Source organism: Cimex lectularius, unplaced genomic scaffold (genome assembly GCF_000648675.2).
Source record: "Cimex lectularius strain Harlan isolate CLEC.00 unplaced genomic scaffold, Clec_2.1 scaffold410, whole genome shotgun sequence".
NCBI classification, from domain to species: domain Eukaryota; kingdom Metazoa; phylum Arthropoda; class Insecta; order Hemiptera; family Cimicidae; genus Cimex; species Cimex lectularius.
In genome coordinates this window covers 132,653-151,285 of record NW_019393008.1, presented here as the reverse complement: position 1 = coordinate 151,285, position 18,633 = coordinate 132,653, and the positions used below count along the sequence as shown (strand labels likewise).

The 18,633-nt window shown below is 34.4% G+C and overlaps 1 protein-coding gene and 1 long non-coding RNA gene across 6 annotated transcripts in view; one reads left to right on the top strand and one right to left on the bottom strand.

Moving 5' to 3' along the window:
- LOC106664507 (poly(rC)-binding protein 3) overlaps window positions 1–18,633 on the bottom strand; it is a 117,039-nt gene that overhangs the window by 30,916 nt on the left and 67,490 nt on the right. For 2 of the 5 annotated variants that reach the window (XM_014390275.2, XM_014390277.2), the window contains exon 1: window positions 1,131–1,293. The exons of 1 other annotated variant lie outside the window; for it this stretch is intronic. The gene's annotated coding sequence lies outside the window, so the exon portion shown is untranslated. Of the gene's footprint in view, window positions 1–1,130; window positions 1,296–18,633 lie in introns of those variants that run through there. 2 more of the 5 variants (XM_024229752.1, XM_014390278.2) reach the window with 2 other exon arrangements.
- LOC106664508 overlaps window positions 3,220–18,633 on the top strand; it is a 123,028-nt gene continuing 107,614 nt past the window's right edge. Inside the window, exon 1 of the long non-coding RNA XR_002910823.1 lies at window positions 3,220–3,365. This is a non-coding gene — a long non-coding RNA (uncharacterized LOC106664508). The remainder of the gene's footprint in view (window positions 3,366–18,633) is intronic.

The following is an 18,633-nucleotide window of genomic DNA, read 5'->3' as shown; positions in this document are numbered from 1 at the left end:
CTAAGTGCAACTAGGTCCTTCTTCAAGGCAACGCGCTATAAAAAGACCGGGAGCCTTAAATAAATTAAGCAGCGGGTGTTTTGGGGTGAATATTGTTTAGTTTGCCAGGTGAAAAATATTTCAAACAAATAAATTAAACAAGATTATTTGTGAATTTTCCATTGAAAAAAAGTGCAAATTTTGATATTTTTTATAGTTAAGGATTAGGATTTTTTTTTTTTTGGGGGGGGGGGCTTTTTGTTGATTATTGCGTCGCAGAATCTTTCTTTTGTTGGGACAATTTTTTTCTTAAAGAATTGGCCTTTCCTCCTAAATTTGCATAAGCTTTTTGAATTTAAACAAGATTTGAAAAATGCCGGGAATGAGAGATTGAAATCATTCACATAATGGCCAGATGAAGGGGATACTGCGTGCTAAGCGTTGTTAAAGTTAAATCTTGTTTTTTGACGCTAATTACACTTGACTTTTGTTAAAATTTCTATCTAGTTCTCACACGGCATATGGTATCTGGATAACAATTTACGTTTTTCGGTTCGAAATTAACCGGGAAAACTCTGATGCTGTCAAACGGAGTCGATAAAATAAAATGAAAGAGTCGTAAAAATCACGCCGCGTGTGATTTCACAACGGCAAATATTGACTCCAGGCCAGTGTTTTCCTTTCTTTTTTTATATTTTGGTTAATGAGTACATAGGATTTTGTAAATTTTAGGAAAGTTTGGGGTTTTGAAGTTCATACTCGGCCGGCTGTGTAAATCAGACAAGGAGCCGTTTTAGAATCTTCAGACCCTACTCTTTAGTAAAAGTTCTAAAAGCGGATAAAAAAATTATTTAAAAAAACGCGATGCGCCCGGGCGAACTTGCCGGAGAAATTGATTGGGTTTTTAAATGGCGGATAAAAAGTGGAATAAGTGCAAAGAAGTCAAAACGGAACGAGGTATAGAATAAAACGAAAATTTGATACATTTCACCGGTTGAAAATGAGAAAAGCTTTCAAACAAATATGAAGGCGGACGAGATGGCAGGAGAGCGAAAAGGACGCGGGTGAAAGGTTAAACACCGGATTCGACCTGTACGGCTCAGAGAATCCTTTTTCCATCGTCGTAAATCTCTAACGATTTCGCTACTCACCTTTTTTTTATCCTCTCGTCGACGTCCTGTGGTCGCACACGGTGAGAAAGGGGGGCGAGAACGGGGAAGAAGGCGAAGCGAGGAGGAGCGGGCGGACGTGGTGCGGATGGGTGTCGGACCGGAGGCGGATAGCGGCCGGGGCCTTTCGCTCGCGACCGGGAGAGAGTGCGATCGGCGGCCGAACGCCCCTGGTGGGGGGAGCCGCTCACGCGCACTCACAGCCACTCACGCTCCCCGCTCAAGGAAAAACGGGAAAATCATTTATTATCAACTGAACTAAGTTTTATTATACATGAGACTCATGATTCACTAAATATATCAATATAGTTCTTTTCTTGAAATTATTCTTAAGAGCTAGTTTGTTCATAAGCGACACGACTCTACTAGAAATGGACAAAGCCGTTCCTTTTGAGGAATTGTTCCATTCGGGGCGATTCTTTTTATTGAACTAGTTCGTTTATGATCTCCATATCTTAACTAGAAATGAGAAAAGTCGTACTTTTCAGGAATAGTTCTTTTCAGGACAGTTCGTTCTATTGAACCAGTTCAGAGGACTATTTGAAAGAACTAGTAGTTCATGAGTTTTGGAAAAGCAAAAAAATTGTTACGTTACGATTTTAAAGTAGATTTTAACTTTTTTTTAACGAAATTCGTTTCGAATAAGATATTAATAAAGGAAAAGAAAAAACTGAAAAAATTGTAGTTCACAAAAAAGTCATTGTAGATTTCTTCGTGAGTAGTTCGTTTGAACTAGTTCGTTCATGAGCTCCATATCTTTACTAGAAATGAGAAAAGTCGTACTTTTGAGGAATAGTTCTTTTCGGGACAGTTCGTTCTACTGAACCAGGTCAGAGAACTATTTGAAAGTTGAGTTTTTGAGAAGTAAAAAAATTTGTTACGTTACTTTTTTAAAGTAGATTTTAACTTTTTTGACGAAATTAGTTTCGAATAAGTTATATTAATGCAGGAAAAGAGAAAACTGAAATAAAATTGTGGCTCAAAAAAATGTCAATATAGATTTTTTCTTGAGTAGTTCGTTCATGAGTTCCATATCTCTACTAGAAATGAAAGAATTAGTAGTTCATGACTTTTTGATGAAGCAAAACAACTGTTGTTTTACGATTTTAAAGTGGATTTTCACTTTTTTCATGAAATTCTTTTCGAATAAGATATTAATACAGGTAAAGAAAAAATTGAAAGAGAATTGTTCACAAAAAAGTCATTGTAGATTTTTTCGTGAGTGGTTCGTTTGAACTAGCTCGTTCGTGAGCTCCATATCTCTACTATAGATGGGAAAAGCCGTTCCTTTTGAGGAATACTTCCTTTCGGGACAATTTATTTTATTGAAATAGTTCACTAAGCACAAAAATTATTTTCAAAAATGTTCAGAATAGAAAAATGAAAAACGAAAAAGAAAGAGAGGTGAATATAATTCGTTTTCTGGAATAGTTCGTTTGAACTAGTTCTTTCATGAGCTACCAATCTTAACTAGATTATAATCTATTGAACCGATTTCAATAAAACTTCACACTTTGTTTTTATTAGTGCCGGGTGGGTTCAGAACTGTAAAATGGGCATATAACAAATAATGGGCGTCAGAATTTACAAAAAAAAAGAAAGAAATTTCAGGAATTTGTGGGATCCATTTTTTCATGTCAGCTTTCCAGACGGGCCTTCGGCTCCCGGTATGATACAGTTTTTCGAATTCGGATTTCGAGGCGCTATCCCTCAATAGACCGATTTGGCTCAAAATTTCACATTTCTTATTAGTTCCGGGCGTGATTAGAGACTATAAAAAAAACATACAAATAAGGAACGTCAGGGTTTATACACGATAATCAATTTTCCTATAATCTCACGTTTCCCGCGTCTTTCGAATTCCGATTTGGACGCGCTAACTGTCAATATGAGGCAAAAACTACGCTAACACTTAATAATCGTAAAAATTACTTAATCGGTTATAGTTGTAAAACTACTGATATAATATAGTCCCAAAAACTGCAGAATTGGTTTGCTGATGTAAAGAAAGGAAGATACAAAATTCAACGTTGTATCTTTAATATAGGCAGCAGTGGTGCAGTTAGAAGAAACGAACTACCGGCATCTGACCTGACATTCCAGTCATCCTGAGAAAAGTGCTCCAAATGAACGTTTATTTAGTGTACAAAAAGTTAAAGTCAAAGTAATAATAAGTATACAAAGTTAAAGATAATAAAAACGGATTTTGTTTTGCAGGTAAGGATAGATAAACAATTATCATTTACGTAAAATATCATTAAACATTGTTTTACCGAACTGTGTCAGTTTAAATTAAATGTGACGCGTAGTACTGTCCGTTTTGGCAAATGAATTTATTAACATTCTTACTCTTTTAAAATGAGAAGTTGCGAAGTTCCGTAATACCTACCGTAAAACTGAAATAACACTTATTACTTTCTATGCTCTGACAATTTGAATTTAGAAAGCAACTTTTGACTTCAACTGATTATTTGACCAGAAAAATTATTGACCAGTTTTAAAACTGCTATTTATTAATCAATTGACATTTATTGACCAATTTCTTAGGTTATAGATATTATTTTCTATCTTTTCTTAATTTAATTTAGAAAGCATATATCAACTTTAACTGATTATTTGACCAGAAAAATAACTATTGACCCGGTTATAAAACTATAAAAAGGGCAAGATCAGTTAACATTTATTAACCAATTTCTCACGTTATAAACATTATTTGCTGTCCTTTGTTAATTTGAATCAAGAAATTAGATATACACTTAAACTGATTATTTGTGCTGAAAAAGTAACTATTGAACAGTAATAAAGAACTGATTTGTTATAGGGAATTTTAAATGACATTTATTGAATAGTTACTTTGTGTAATGAAAAGGATTATTTGCTAGCCTCTGACAATTTCAATTCAGATAGCAACTATTGACTTTGACTGATTATTTGACCAGATAAAGTAACTATTGACCAGTTATAAAACTGCTATTTATGAAGGGCAATATCAATTGATATCTATTGACTAATTTCTCACATTTTAAGCATTGTTTGCTATCTTTGTAAATTGGAATTAAGAAAGCATAAAATATATAAATTTTAAATGATTATTTGACCAGAAAAAGTAACTATTGACCAGTTATAAAACTGCTATTTATGAAGAGCAATATCAATTGATATCTATTGACTAATTTCTCACATTTTAAGCATTGTTTGCTATGCTTTGTACATTGGAATTAAGAAAGCATAAAATATATAAATTTTAAATGATTATTTGACCAGAAAAAGTAACTATTGACCAGTTATAAAACTGTTCTTTATTAAGGGCAAGATCAATTGACATTTATTGATTAATTTCTCACGTTTTAAAAATTATTTGCTATGCTTTGTACATTTGAATTAAAAAAGCATATAATATATAAACTTTAACTGATTATTTAACCAGAAAAAGTAACCATTGAGCGGTTATAAAACTGCTATTTATTATAGGCAGGATCAATTGACATTTATTGACCAATTTCTTATGTTATAAAAATTATTTGCTATCCTTTGTTAATTTGAATTAAGAAAGCAGATGTAAACTTTAACTGATTAGTTGAGCTGAAAAAATAATTATTGAACAGTAATTAAGAACTGATTTGTTATAGGAAATTTAAATGACATTTATTGTCCATTTACGTTATGTGATAGAAAGTATTATTTGCTAGGTGCTGACAATTTCAATTCAGACAGCAACTTTTAACTTCCACTGATTATTTGACCAGATAAAGTAACTATTGACCAGTTATAAAACTGAAATTTACATATTAAGGGCAAGATCAATTGACATTTATTGACCAATTTGTAAGCAACTAGGTCATAGCCAGCATACAACAATTTTCCTCTCTCCACTTTTATATTATTTCAAATTACCCTATGTACTCGATGCTTTTCTTACGTCTGCAATGACCTGGGACACCTTCGCCCCTTTGCATACCATCAGATACCAACAATCGATATTCATTCACTAATTCACTCACCTATTTAAACCCGCTAATAAATACATTCATTTGTCTACTCATATGCCATACTATATACAATTAAGAATGAATCGCGGCACACCGGGGTACTTGATATTCCGCTGACGACCACTCCTCTCATTCATACTCTAGGACTATGCCTAGAAAAGGCCATCGAGGTACTGAAATATTCCGACGATCGGCCTGCTCTCATTCTCATCGATTCCCGTACCTATTTAAAGTACTCTTGCATCCATCATCAAACACGCTAATAAATACACTCATTCGTCTGCACGCTTATGTACAAATAAAAGATAAATATGGGGCCACCGGGGTACTTAATATTCCGCCAATGTCCACTCCTTTCATTCATACCAAAAAAGTCTAAACCTAGATAACAGACCGTCGAAGTACTTGGATTTACTGTTGAACGGCCTGTTCTCATTCATACACATTCATTCATCATTCTCGCTAATGAATACATACATTCATATTGCACGTAGGCAAAGGGGCAGATTATAGTAAATCATACGCTTTCACAACTCGTAAATATTCCAATAAGTTCTGTTGGTAGTCACCAAGATTTTCTTTTCGTCTGGTCGTACCTTAATCTGTAATGTTTTATTTCTCACACTCTACCAGTATGTACTGTATGTACTGACTTGATGTACTGTCACTGGCTTATCACACTGTGGGAAGTAACAATTGGCCAGTTAGAAAAATCTGTAAATTCTTAAGGGTTTATTTAATTGAATTGTCATAACATATGGCTAAATTTTTATTATAAGAATAAAAAAATACTTATAATAGGAAAAAAAATAAAAGTGGAATAATAAAAACAAAAAGAATAAAAATGAGTTGTTAACAGCCAGGCCGTTTTACGTTTACTTTATTGGCTTGTATACAATTAGAGATAAAAATTGGTACTGCTCTTTCAGTTTATATGAAAAAAGTAGTAATTATCTTGTTGTGGAAAGAAAAACGTTTGGTGGGTTAAACAAACTGTCCACCAGTGGCATTGCACAGTCGTCGAACACATTATTTCCTCCTCCCTTGAGATGGGACAGTTCTAGGGCCTTTCTTGACGTAAGCCAAGCATTTGACCGAGTTTGGCACCCGGGTTTGCTGTTCATGCTCAATCCTTCCATCCACCTACTATCTTACACTGCACAGTTACATCACTGACCGATTTTTTCAAGATGCTATTCCCTCTCTGTATATTTCCCTATTCATGCGGCTGTTCCTCTGGGTAGCGTTTTGGGCCCCACACTATACTAGTGTTCACAGCTGACATTCCATTACTTCCCAAACCCCACATTCACTTACGGGTAGCAGTTCTCTCTAGCAACTCCGATCCTGCCATTTCCACTAGAAACCTCCAACACCTCACCCTACTAGAATCTTGGTGTAAAAGGGGAAGAATAAAATTTAATACAGACAAATCCACCTTCACTTCCGTGCACTTAAATAATTTTTAATTAATTAATTTACATTTAATTCCCCTCCGAACTGCGGGCAAAGTGCGGTACCTCGGACTGTATCTCGACAAACGCCTGACGTGGAATCCTCACACACGACTGAAACGTCAGAAGGTTATGACAGAGCTCCTGCACAACTTCTTGACAAACGTTCTGATTTACCTCTCAAAAATCAAAGGTGCGTTACAACACCATAGTTAAGCCGTATGGACTTTTGGACTGGAAGTGTGGGGTACAGTCAAACATTCCAACATTCGTCCCATTCAAACTGCCCAATCCTTAATCTTACGAAAAATTCTAGATGCACCATTTAAGTTTAAAAAAATCTCGGAAGAAACTATTGACTTGTCGTTAGCTGTGAATTATTGCTAAGGGTCCCTGTACCGACGATACCTTTATTGACTTGTTATAACATAAATGTCAACTTATTACTATCGACCTACAAAAAACAGCGAATTGTTAAAGGTACGTCAAACGTGAAGTGAAATTTGTATTGAATTGTCAATAAATCTCAAAACATTACTTTTTGAACTCACAGATAGAAATTTTATATTATGTGTATGTCGAAGAGAAATATTCACTCACATAGGAAAATATGAAAACAAGAAAAACATTTTCTTACAAGACCATATATAAACAACGCTTCCTTGTAAAACATAACTTTAAGCGCCGGACATTGGCATACACGCTGTTATCGTCGTAGTCAAGCCCTACTGTGAACAACCAATAAGTAACAATCATTCCTCCCCAAGTGTACACACGAATCTGCTGATGACTGAGGTTGCCGATAATCCACGACTACCCCTTTCTAGGCAGATTTAAATGCAATAAACTCTTGGAAATTTTATTAAATGCGTATTATCGCCACGATTACGGGCCAAAATAATTATATGAATATAATTTAAATAATTTAGGAACAAAGCGGTAAAGTTCATTAAGAAATCCGTTTGAAAAATTTCCTCATCATGAGCTCAACGTACATTGACATTATTTTGTCATTTTTAGCTATTAATTCGTGGATTCTTGGCGACAGAGATCGCTAAGGAATCGGATTGTCTTGTTCACGTACGCATTACTGGAATTGTCTCCAGAATTTTGCTGGAGCATCGTCAGCAATTTGGTTGACATCGATCATCTCTGTGCTCAGCCCTTTTAACTTTTTACTTTGTTAGACTAGATGAATGCTTGCAACAGTCCAAATTTCACAATTCATGCGTACCTTCATACCATGCCTATTTTTGTAACATCTAAAATTATATATAAAACCACTGTTTTTTAAAAAAAGATTTAAATTTTCTTTTTAATTTGTAATTTTTATTCTTGAAGTCTGTGATGCGACCAACATAAGTTTGTTCGATTACAATTTTCCTTTTCTCTCTAGTCCCGCTTTCGAGTGTTTAGACTCGCCATTGTTATTGGTGAACATTTGTAAAAAGTCAAATGAAAACGTAGATGAAATGTCATGCAAGTTTTTAACTTTTTATCTATTTTTCTGTTTTGCTACGAGCCGCTAAAATCGTTGACGAAGTCCGTTATGGCTTCCTTAACTACTTGGAAATTAGGCAGGTCATATTTCGGTAAGTTATTCTAGTGGTTGGTTTGAGTTAAAAGTAGAGCGAGGCAAGGCATCAATCCACCAATATATTTATTCTTCAGTTAGTTTTTTATTTATTTTGTGGCTTTCTTTCTGGTTATATCCCTAACTAGAGCATTTCTGCTACAGCTTGGGGTCTTCTTGATACTTAAGTAGGCTATATGTCTCAGATCAAGCTAGTCCGACAAAGTTATTATCTGAATAATTCATTGGTTGGTGGAATTTACTGTGCTGCTTGACGTTAACAGATACCTAGAAAGTCCGGAGAACGCTTAGTTCCATTTTCCTATCTGCGTGGGTGGATTATCATCCAGTGTGTTATTCTATGTTATTTTCTTTTGTTAACTTTTGTAAAGGTTAAACCATAAAAGTTTATCCATTCTTATGTTCAGCCTCCGCAGTGAGCGCAGGTCCATGAGAAGGTTATCTACGAGTTGTTGAAATCTTTGGCGGCATACCAAACCGTCAAAAAGGTAGATGGGTTAAGAATAGATCTTTGCTCCAATGGGAATTTATGCAAGGAAGAGTTAAAGAGTTCATTAAAAGATCATTGCAGTAATTAAAGGTAAAACTACCAAACCTAGGATTGGTTAAGGCTATCTCGAGAGTACGACTGATGACTTGACTGCAGACTCTGGAGGCATATGTATAGACTCAGAGCCGCAGAAACTGCAGATATTGGAGGGTAAAAAAATAATAAATGGATTTTGGCCTTTGTTGGTGCGATAGCCTATCCAGGCTGAGAGAGAGGGACTCCTGGGATCTGGCAAAAATACTTAAGCTTAAGGAAGAGCTCTAGACAATGACAAGATTGCACAGCAGAACAATATTGATAGTGATGTACATGACAGTGAAAAGGCGTGAATCTTCTTTTAATTTTAAACGTTAGTTGATCTAGTTTGAGTTTGACGGTCTATGAGCGAACTGTCGAGTTTTATTGTTTCAAACTTAGGATTTTTAGCTAATTACATATTTAATATGCTACGTATTTCACGCAGTGCTAAAATTAAACAACTCTTTATGAATAATTAACGCCTTTAACGTACCAGTGAAACGTCGGGAGGTTTCGTTAGAATACGAGACGGAGAATTTTATGAAACATTCATGAAGCATTAATTGAGAAAAGCCCTCGGGGAAACCCTTTCGCGGAATTAAAAATTAATTACACAGTATTAATTTTAATAGGTATGAGTAATGAACAATTGCTAAATGGACGTACCTACAGCAGCTGTAAGTTTGCCAAAGTTTCCAAAACAGTGATTTATTTCAAAATAGATTAAGTATTGAAAATCAGTACATGAGGTTCTCGTTAGCCAGCGTAAAATCAATATAGAAGGGGTGGAACATATGCAAGCTACACCTTTGCAAATGCCCAGAAGGTCCTGAACGGCGCTTAGTTATGAACCGCAGGGTGGTCCCTCCCTCAGTCGAACGATGGCTTCATTTCCTTGTTCCTGCCTATAAAAATATCCTTGCCAAATCGTACTGGAAAACGCATATCGATTTTTGAACGGAACGATCTAAAAGGCGGAGAGAACGGAGTGATTTGCCTTTTGGCAATGTCGATAAAACCGACGAGAGCGATGGTTGAAAAGATCAATTTCAATTTATATAACGGTCGCTACTCCGAGGGGAAAACAGGTTGAGAGATTACGGATAAAATAATAGTTTATCTGTTTAAATAAAATAAATTTTGTTTAAATTAATCGATAAAAGTTTTGGAAATAAATAAAATATAAATATAAACAGTTTATGTTCTCGACGGTTAGTTTCTTTATATTCAGAATTTTTTCCTTTTTAATTATTTATTTTTCAACTGCATATAAAATGTACCATCATGCAAAAAGTATGGTATTACAAGGATATACTCTTGCCTATTTTGCATATCTATTATGTTTGTACACACACACACACACACACACACACACACACACACACACACACACACACACACACACACACAAACTTATATATATATCGGGTGGAATTTCTACATGCTCCCTTGCTCAAGGATGATTCTAATATCGGCATTTCTACATGCTCTCTATACGGAGCCAAGAAATTGCACTCTTAGGTTGGACATACACTTCTCTATATGCCAGACGTGGGCTTTGGCCCAAAAGTAAAGGTCAATTGAGTTAACCTCGCATGGCCTATTCTTAATCGGTCGAGGATGACCCATCTTCTAGGAGTCAGATCCTCTGAGTTCCACCTATAGACACTCCTCTTGATACGTGATTTAATTAATAAAAATAGATAAAATTGGTTCTTATCTAAATGTATAATTATCACATAAACATTAATTACATTTAAAATTAAACATAAAAGCAAATGATTATTCTATTAATTCCAGATTTTTTTAAATATAAATTAATTATTTTGTAGAACAATTATTTTCTATTAAAAAAATCTTCAATTAAAAGTAGGACAATTTGTTTGTGAATTCAATTTTATATAACTTTTAATTTTAATTAGTCTTCGTGAGACTTTTTCAGGAATTTTTCTTTACATGCTTATATTTTATCCATCTCCTAAGTTTTATTTATGATTTAAAGACATAATATAGGCAGGCTTTATTATTAAAATTTTATATTTTTTAAACTTATTTCGGTGTAGTATAGGGATATATATAGCCTTTATGTGCTTTTGAGTTTTCTGTGTTAGGGATGGTTAGGGTAAAATGTTGTTTCATAGTTTGTTGGAGTAGTGAGGAACGGTCAAGAATGAGGTAGTTCAGAAAAACACCTTTTTCCTTTTTTTCCGATGTTTCGACCTTTATTCAGGTCATTTTCAGGACCTGGGTACATTACAAAATGTTGATTGCAAAAAATACAAAACATATATAAAAATATAAATTCTGAACCGAGTATTTCATACTCACATAAGGTATGGTGCCATTTTTGTGGTGTCTTATTGGTTTTATGTGAAAGTATTGTGAAACTTGAATTTGTATTCCGCTGTTTTTATATGATTATGACAGGGTGGGAGACGCGGTAAATCTGGAATATTTTCTTTGATCGTAGCCGGTTTTATTTAACTGAAAGAAAGTGGAGAATGGGAATTTTCTGGATTGGATTTGTGATTCAGCATTCAATATTGGAAAGGAAGTTAATTATTAAGGACGATAACGAACGATTAAACCTTATTTTTATATTTCCCTTTCCTTCGTTCATCATATAGAAACTGCAGAATACAAATTCACGTTTCACAACACTTTTACATAAAACCAATATGACACAAGTCTCAAGAGTAGCACCACACTTTATGTAAGTATGAAATACTCGGTTCTGACATACATCTGTATTGTATTTTTTCCGATCAATATATGTTTTGTAACTTGCCCAGGCCCTGAAGATGACCCGAATAAAGGTCGAAACATCGGCAAAAAAATGAAAAAAGTGTTTTTCTAAACTACTTTTTATTAATTATTCAGAAATCGTGAGATGCGGTCTGGTGTGATGTAGGTTTCAGAAAAACATTTTCTTTATCGTTGGCACGGTGAGGGTGTGACGTCTGAAGAGTAAAAGGAAATTATTAGCGAAAATGTAGTGGGTTCGAGGAGTATCGAGTACTGTAGGGGAGTAATCGGGTCAAGACTTGTGTGTTTCTATCAGGTGTTTTGCTTATGTTAATAATTGTAATGGATAATAATTTATTAGTGTGAAAGGAAGGGGTTGCTTAACCACGCAATAACCGAAATGAAGGGTTTCTTATAACGCTGCACCGAGAAATATCGAGTACTCTGAGGTGATTGTTGACGTCTGGAGAGTAAAAGTGAGTTATTAGCGAGAAAGGAGTGGGTCCAACCCCCGTCCCATTGATTATAACTCGGGGTAGTGAATGTGACTAGACTTCTACGTTTGTGGTCAAGTATATTTACAGGGTGTCCTCTTTAGATGGCCAGGCAGAATTTCTCTTCAAATTAAAAAACAAAAAATACGTGTTTAATATTTTTTAGTTTAGATTCAAATTTTTACATTTTGTGGAGAAAAATGGTACAGGTTACCTCAGACCCAGTTCAACTTCAAAATTTCAAATACTACTCTATAAATCCTGACACATCATTTTAAAGGATATTTTACACTGAAAACAATGGCACAATCGCATTTTAAATTGGCCAAAAAATGACAAAGTTATGGCAAAAAGAAACTGGTAGCGTCGACAAGGAGCTGAATATTTTCTTAGTGAAAATGGTTTGCTTAAGGAGATCACCAAATGTCGAACGAGTTGGCGATAAAGAAAATGTTTTTTCTGAAACCTACGTCACACCAGACTGCATCTCATGATTTCCGAATAATCATCGACTAACGGTCACTAATCACCACACATGAATATTTTACTTTATGTTCGCGAAAATCCGAATTCCTCTCCCTGAAATGTTGGAACGGTTTTAGGTTATTCAAAAAATAAAATTAGAGACGTACTCCGGATTGACAATTTTAAGCCGTTTCGCTCTCATCTTGTCCAGGGCTTCCGTACTCTAATTATCACAGGTGTCTAACGTTCGTTGAACAAATGTCGATTTGGTAGAAAACGTCCTTCCATACATCCTACGTGCTGATGAAGTTCTTCCCTAATGGCATACTAAACTGTCGGAATTTTTCGAACGTGGGCAGAGGAAAATCCGAGAATTGAGTACTCTTGTCATCATCAAGTGGTTCACGGCATCAACATTTGGTACGGACTTCTTGGAAATAAATTAATTGGGCCTTGTTTCTACTAAAATACTTTAAATGGATCTCAGTTCCTCAATTTTTTGAGGGAGGTTTTACCAACAAAACGACCATTGTTTTCAGCGTAAAATATGCTTTCAAATGATGTGTCAGGATGTATAGGGTCCAATCTGTAATTTTGCAGCTGAACTGAGGTACCCGTATAATTTCTCTCCAAAAAAAGGTAAAAATTTGACACCAGGGTAATAAAAACATTAAACACGTTATTTTTTTTTATTGCGTCATAGGTTCAAGAGAATTCATCAGAGTCATCTACAAAGGACACCCTGTATATATGTAATGCATACTTTGTGATTTTCTGTATTCGATAACTTGAGGTACAAATGAAAAGCTAGCATTTTAAGATAGCGATAATGACGGTTAAAAGAAGTCAGTTACCAGATCGGCAGTTTAAAACAAAATACACGCAAAAGATCAGAAAAAGATGGCCGGTGATGACCTCAGCTGTTTGTCGGCCCATAAACCGCCCCCTTTAAATATAAATAATACGTTATTTTGTTAAAAATCCGTCCAGAGTTGAAGCAGAAAAGCTTCAATTTCTGCACAAAGGAAGAGGCAAAAAGTCTTTTTTACTCGTATTACAATTGAAGGCTCAATTCCATGGAGAAATAATTAGTAAGTCGGACAGCTATCACGGCACAATGCCAACTAGTTGGTGGTCTTTGAGAACTATTGAAATCAAAAGCCTCCTGTCGTCATCCACCACGACCCTTTCAACGAGCCCGTAACAACTGGCATGTTATTATTATAAGTGTCATCAATGAAAAAACCGCCCAATTAGAATTTACAAGACGAAAAAACTCGAAAATCGTTTGAAACTTTATCTCTTTGATCCCTTAATCAACGCTGATATGAAAGATAAGTAATTTTTATAATGAAAATGATATAAGAAAGTACGAGATAAAATATGTCTACGGTTTAAAAAATACACAAAAATTTATTAAGCAGTTTAATTCCCTTTAAAATCGATAAGTAATTAACGGAGTAAAGTGAAATATTTTATAATTGAGTTTATTAAAAATAGAGATTTAATTTGTTTTAAAATGTATTAATTATGAAGGGTTTTATAATTGGATTTATCTCAACCCAAGGCTGAAATTGTCCCTTTATTGTTTTTTCGCTTCTGAAAATTAAAATAAAAGCTTCCTTCAAGTAATAAAATTACAGAAGAAACTATTATTCGACGTAACGTGCAATTAGTTGAGTTATAACCAAAATCAGAGTTTGTTTTGAAGTTTTAATGGGACAAAATTACTTTTTCTCCTTGGCATAAAAGTATTAAAACAAAATCTAAATAAGATTTATATTTTAATTAATAACTCGTTCAAGTTATTTTTAGATTTTCTATTGATAAAGATTATAAGTTCGCCACTTAAAACGAAACGCGGTATGTAAGACTATTTAGGCTTTTATGCTCATATGGATCTTTGGCATATTATTAGCAAGAAGAAATGACTAAGGAATAAGGTTCTATCTGGTACATACGGAATAAATATTTCATTGGGTCGTGAGGATACAGGACTTCTTTACTGAGGTCATGTGATATGCTAAAAGCATAAATTTAGTCTCCAAGGACATATAAACATCAAAACAGCCACTGAAGGTTCCACCACATAGGACTTCTCTCTTCCTAGATTTCAATTTGAACATTAATAGCATAATAAGGGCAGTAGTTGGTGAAACCTAAAGTTAACTTTGTGAATTTAATCATTGCAAAAATAAGTTGACTAATTTTTAGTCAAATTTTAATAAATAAAATCGATTAGTAAAAAAAGAGATTTAATTTTTTCACATTGCTTACTTTTTCATTAAATTCTCTTGGATCTCTTGAGGGTAACGAGTTTTTAGTTACGCCGGTTTATAAAAGTTTATTTTAAAAATATTCACTCTCGCCTCAGCACGTTCTCTTTTGGCGAGATACTTTTAAGTCGGTTTTCTTTTACCTCGGTACAGATAGAGAATTTATCTTTTTTAAATGTTTTTATAAAATAATGTCGACAGTGTGGTGATCAGGATTTTTTTGTAGGTGCAAGGTTGGACAGGGTTGGATTTTATCTCGTGACAATAGAGAAATGAAAGAAAATGGCTTTTGTTTAAAAAAAATCTGATTTTAGTTATTTATAAAATTCCTTATTGCATCCTTGTAACTGCAAATCTCACGTTAGTTTAAAAAAATTGAAACGAGTTTTATGTAATATTTTTGACCCTGCATTAATTTGTAAAAAGAGTAAAACTTGGCCAAAATGGAGATCCGTTGGGCTTAAGGGTTTGTTTTTAAGTGGAACCTTTCTTTCTGACAAACTCAATGCTCTTCCCTATCTTTAGATTAGACTTAAAAATGAAATTAAGCCCACTAATTACTCGCCATAGAATTTTTTGTTTCAGTGAAACACTGGAAACAATTATAAAGATCCGTCTCGAAAAGTTTTATATCTACAGAACCCTAGGTTTAAACCCACATAAATGCCGGTATTTTTATCTTTTGAAATGCTTAAATGCAGAAATACTTTCGAAACTTTGAAAATTGAGATTTTAAAACGAGAGAAGACTAAGACTTCACGAACTACCATCTCTTTTCGAATATAGAGCTACCACTTGATTATAATAAAAGTTCAAATACTTATAATAATTTATCCAATTTTTAATCAACCAAAACTATTCGTTCATTAGATAATAGTATTATACATTCATTACTTACAATTCCTTACAATAATTTGGTAACTTAATTATTTGTCAGGAGCATTTTATTCGACTATCACCAGTCGACAGTTTTGAAACATATTTTTTTAAAGGACAAATCGTTTTTGATTTCTTTTGAAATTGTCTCTCTAGGGTTGCGGTGTGTAGTTCAAATCAGTAAATATACCTATGTTGTGAAGATGATCTGATGATGTGAAGATCTTAGTCGCTTATGATCTGTATATATCCTTATTACTCCCTTGAGGTTTACCCGCTTTAGCTGTAATGGGTTTGGCAGGTTTGGTGAGGGTTCTTGGGTTGTCACGGGTTTATTGCGTCTGACACCTCTGGAGTTGGTCCAATTCTTCTTTTGTTTTTTGGGTTCCCATTCTGAGTTTGATCTTGTTATCCCAATTATCTCACTAGGTTCTAAAGTTTGTTCACTTGCCATTACCCTTAACTCCTTTGTGCTCTGTCACAAGGCAATGATATTGTCAGCTTGTTATGTTTTGTTAGGTTTTGAAAATTTTGGTCTACTGTTTATTTTGGATGTGCCTTTATACCCACAAATGCTTTAAAGACTGGTTGGCTGTCTCATCTTATGATGGAGAGCATGTAAGAATGTTATCTGTTATTAGGAATATGCTTCTCATCGACCCCCAATTAGGCTCACTATCTGAGTGAATGGTGTGTAAAAAAAGTAAAAATATAACTAAGAGTGAGTGTGAATGGGTTGAGATTTGGACACTGTTTGCATTTGGGGATGAAATGAACTAGCTTGAAGCTTCTAGAGTCCAACTTCGGGTCATTCCCGACGCCTACCGGTAATTAATTGTAATTTACAGTTAAGTTGGAATTACCGGTGGACTGCGAGAAGTGATAGTCTCAACTGTATACACTTTTGACGATTTATTTGTCAGTGAAATTTCTTTTACTCTTTTCTAGTATGTATTTCAGCTTGATTCTAGGTGTACTCATCTAATTCTTCTTCTTCACTTGTTTTGGAACCACATGTAACCATAATAACCATACATTTGATTTTATTATGATTTCTTCTTCACCTTTGAGGTCAAATAAAAGTTTTAAAAGTCTTTCAAACTTGTGGTCAGGTATTCACAAAAGTAAGAAAGGAAAAAAGACTGTTTGATCAAGGAGGATCAGTTTCACATATTTTAAGGCATTCAATACCAGCTGGTTCACGTGCTCCTTTTCCCGACTTCACCCCAGGGGAATCAGAGTTTGTAGAGGAAGCAACACGCAGGCTGTACCAGAAGATGGTATAGGGTAGATTTTTAAAATAATTTTATTATTTAGATTTCAGATTAAATTATATAAGATTTAGATTAAAAACTACTCTTTATATGAAAGGTGTTTGTAGAGATAAAAAAAGTCAGCGTCACATGCGGGATTCGAATTTGAAAATGTAAGAAAGAGAGAAAATTGGTCCTAGGTTGAGATGGGAAGTCGGTCCGAAAGGATCGAAGTCAAGATAGCTGAAGTGGTAGAGTAGCGGCGTATTTAGCCTAAGGTCGTGGGTTCGAATCCTGCTCGTGACACTGACTTTTTTATCTCAACCAGTAGCTTACATAGAAAGAATAATTAATTGATTGAAAGAAGTAACTTGGTCAACTGACCACGGAAACGTAAATGGATTAAAAGTTACTTTAAAAAAATACAATGGAATTGTGCGTTGTCCTTTCTGTAACTAAAAGTCAACTAAATTGATATCTCCTGAAAAAAGCGATTTTGATAAAGCCACAAGCTTTTGAAATGCGCTTCCGGATTGCTTACAATTTTATAAAATTGTCATCTGTTGTGCTGATTCAATAAAACAAAAAAAAAATTAAGAGAATAAAAAATTAACAGGGCAAAGAAAGTAATAAAGATATCGCTACTTGGGCAAACAAACAGTTAGAACTCGCTACTTGGGCAAACAAACAGTTAGAACTCACTGAAAGACTCTCGTTAGTTTATAATGTTATTGATATATAAATTATTCCCATGTGAGGCTAGACAAATTTAAAGACAGATTAACTCAACTAATTGCAGACAGGAGTGAAATTTAACGCAGGAAGCGTAACACCAATTAATTCAGGGTGTGCCCTGAACTAGACGATGGTGCAAAGGAAACATTAAATGTAAAGAGGGGGCATAAATTTAATTCGCTTTTCATTAAAAGTAATTTTGCCTTAATTATCACTTCAGTCTTGATCGTTTTAATCTATTTGTGACCACTTTAGGCCTCTCGATAAATCTGAACGGACCAAATGATCAAAGATTAATTCTTTTTTGGCAACGTTTTGCTTGATGAGTGTTGATGCTTCGCAAGAGATTAACCGGACGATTTACTTGCACTTTAATCAACAGTTAATCGGCGATAAGGGAAAAAATAATTTCACTGCAAAACCTGTTAGATTTTTTAAATGTTGTTAGTTTTAATCAAATTCCACCTGTTTTAAACATTCTTTCTGTCCCATTTCAGATTTTCAACTGTAATTTTTCAATTACAATGAAAAGGCAATAGTTGTAAAAAAAATTGACAAGCTTGTTGCAAAATAGTTTTTCAATTATTCCTACTCTCATGAAATTATAAATTAATTAAACGTTTGTTATTAACGTACTTATAAAGCATAAAACTTAGTCCCATATCTCCATTGTGTCACATGGCTAAAAGCCGATTAATATTAATATAGAAAGGAAAATGCGAGGGTAAAACGGCTAAAGCGTCCCAACTCTCGTCCAAACTGTAACACTCGGCTAATGAAAATTTTCTATGAACAATGGACGGAATTTATTAATTTAACAATTATACGGCGGCTGTCTGGGAAAGTGAGCGTTATAACAAAAGCCGCGTTTATACGTTTATGCTGCTCGATGCTAAACGCTAACAAAGGGTGGACGCCCCGGGGGCGCCTTTCGAGTCAAAAGCGCACCTTGCAGAAGTCCTAATTCCCTTTGATATTCGGTTTTCGGCCTGTAACAAATTCGTTTTGACGTCGAGTATGTTTATCTTTTTATATT